Source organism: Palaemon carinicauda, chromosome 28, assembly GCF_036898095.1.
Source record: "Palaemon carinicauda isolate YSFRI2023 chromosome 28, ASM3689809v2, whole genome shotgun sequence".
NCBI classification, from domain to species: Eukaryota; Metazoa; Arthropoda; class Malacostraca; order Decapoda; family Palaemonidae; genus Palaemon; species Palaemon carinicauda.
The window spans coordinates 72,986,695-72,989,596 of NC_090752.1; the positions used below are offsets into that span (position 1 = coordinate 72,986,695).

The 2,902-nt window shown below is 32.0% G+C and overlaps 1 protein-coding gene across 2 annotated transcripts in view; it reads right to left on the reverse strand.

Annotated features, from left to right (window-relative positions):
• LOC137622095 (prolactin-releasing peptide receptor-like) overlaps window positions 1-2,902 on the reverse strand; it is a 119,248-nt gene that overhangs the window by 35,928 nt on the left and 80,418 nt on the right. The window lies entirely within an intron of this gene.

The following is a 2,902-nucleotide window of genomic DNA, read 5'->3' on the forward strand; positions in this document are numbered from 1 at the left end:
AATTTAATAATCCTTATCTCTCTCTCTCTCTCTCTCTCTCTCTCTCTCTCTCTCTCTCTCTCTCTCTCTCTCTCTCTCTCTCTCTCTCTCTCCTCACAACAAACCCCTCTGTTGTTCTTTTCTAGCTTGATTATCCCTTAACAATGGGAACTGGTTTCCGATACATCTCCATTTTCATAAAATAATGACCCAGAAGCGAAGGGAAAACTAAGACTCAGATCTCCATTGCCACGTGAACCATCCAAAGAAATTTGACTATGGCTCTTTAAAAATTGGCATTAAAAAACCGTAAATGTCTGGCAATATTTAATCCAGGATTTTTACCGTTTTAAAATACGATATATTGGCGTAAAGGAGTGATATTACGGTCACTAACCCGCAAAAAATAATATCAAAGTAAGTTAAGATTACGGTCGCCTGTATTTTACTGACATATGGTTGAGAACTATATTTTTAAGGACAATTTCCGATTAAAATTACGGTTTTTTCTAACAATGCTCTGCTAAAAATTTCCATTAAAAAACGGTAGATATCTGGCAACATTTATTACAGGATTTTTACAGTTTTAAAATCGGATATATTGACGTAAATGAGTGATATTGCGATCACCAACCCGTAAAAGATAATAACAAGCAAAGTGGGGTAAAATTACGGTCGCCTGTATTTTAATGAAATACGGTTGAGAATAGTATATTTTTACGGAGAATTTTTGATTAAAATTACGGTTTTTTCTAACAGTGCGTGGCAAGCCGCAATTCGACTTTTATTCAAATTCATGTGCATTAGGTCAGGGTGAGACGAAGAGGAAAGTTAATTATAGGAAATTGCGAACAAACGCGGACTTATGAACAATATGAAAAGACATGCACATGCTGAAAATATTTTATCTGCAAAATATCTGTTTAAATGTTTCACTGGTTCCACTGACAGGCTGAAAGCCTACCTGGGAGTGGAAGTGAAGTGAAGTGACAAATTTATATTAGCTAGAAAAAGATGTTAGCAAAAATAAAATATAAAAAGTAAGTCTTATCAACAATGTGAAAAGATATTTACATGCTGAAAATATCTTATCAGCAAAGTATTTGTTTAAATGTTTTAATATTGTAAATATATAACTATGTCATCAACTAGAAAGTGTTGGCCAAACAAAAATATATAAAATAAGCCTTATCAAAAATGTGAAAAGATATTTACATGTTGAAAATATTTCATCAACATATTCGTTTACATATTTTAGTATTCTAAATATATAACTATGTCATTGACTAGTAAGTGTTAGAGAGAGAAAAAAAAAAGTCTTATCATGAATTGCGAAAAAACTTGCATATGCTAAAAACATTTCATCAAAAATATATGTTTAAATATTTCAGTATTGTAAATATATAACTAAGCCATCGACTTGAAAATGTTAGCCAAACAAAAATACATAAGTTAAGCCTCATCAACAATGCGGAAAAAATTGCATACGCTAAAATCATTTCATTAACAATATTTTTGTTTAAACGTTCAGCATTGTAAATATATAACTTTATGTCATCAACTAGAAAGTGATAGCCGCCCCCCCCCCCACACAAAAAAATAACCCTTATCAAGAATGTGAAAAAACTTGCATATGCTAAAAACATTTCAACAAATTATTTGTTTAAATCTTTCTGCATTGTAATTATATAACTTCATGTAATCAACTAGAAAGTGTTAGCCAAACAAAAATAAAGAAAATAACCATTTTCAACAATGTGAAAAACTTGCATATACTAACAACATTTCATCAACAATATGTTTAAAGGTTTCAATATTGTAAATATATAACTTCATGTCATCAAATGGGAAAATAAGCTAGAAAAAATATATTATTCCCAATATTTCCACGATACTAAGTAATATTTATATTATAAGTATACTTCAGCAAAGAGTAATGGAAAGAAAATTTTCCATTTCAGGTTCCATGAAAGTTCCCTTTAGTACCTGACGTTTACCAGCTTGTGGCCCCATCCGAAGCTACACTTGACTCAGGAACTTTTCCCAAGAGCTCCTACGTCAAGCTATTATTAGCTCTAGGCACTTTGAGTCTCGTGAAAATGTGGCAAAAATTTCGATTTAAGCACAGGGGCATTATGGTTAAAATAACTATAATTCATAATGCACTGTTAAAATAGCCGTAATTTTAATCGGAAATTCTCCGTAAAAAATATACTGTCCTCAGCAGTAAATTTCGATATAAGCACAGGGCCTTATGGTTAAAATAACTATAATTCATGGTACACTGTAAAAAATAAACCGTAATTTTAATCGGAAAATCTCCGTAAAAATATAGTTCTCAGCCGTAAATTTTGATATAAGCACAGGGGCCTTATGGTTGAAATAAGTATAATTTATAGTACACTGTTGAAAAGACCGTAATTTTAATAGGAAATTCTCCGTAAAACATACTATTTCAGCCGTATTTCAGTATAATACAGGCGACCGTAATTTGACGTTACTTTGTTATTATCTTTTACGGGTTGGTGACCGTAATATCAATATATTCGTTTTTAAAACGGTAAAAAATCCTGGAATAAATGTTGACAGGTATTTAACGTTTTTTTTTTTTTAATGCAAATTTTTAAGTGTAGTACTTTTGCTGCAAAGATATATATGTTTTAGAGTTGTTTGTTCTTTACACTTCTCTTCATCTAACAATGAAATATCTTTTTTTTTTTTTTAACTGCTGCTTGGCAGTGAACTACTAGCTATGGATCCATTCATGCTATTGAAGAATTCGTGATCTCTTTAAGCCTTATTGTGGTGGGCAATATGGTAACGTACCTGACTGGTGAACGCCAGACTGGGGTTCGAGTCCCGCTCAAACTCGTTAGTTTCTTTGGACGCTGTAACATCACCATCCTTTTGAGATAGGAAGGGG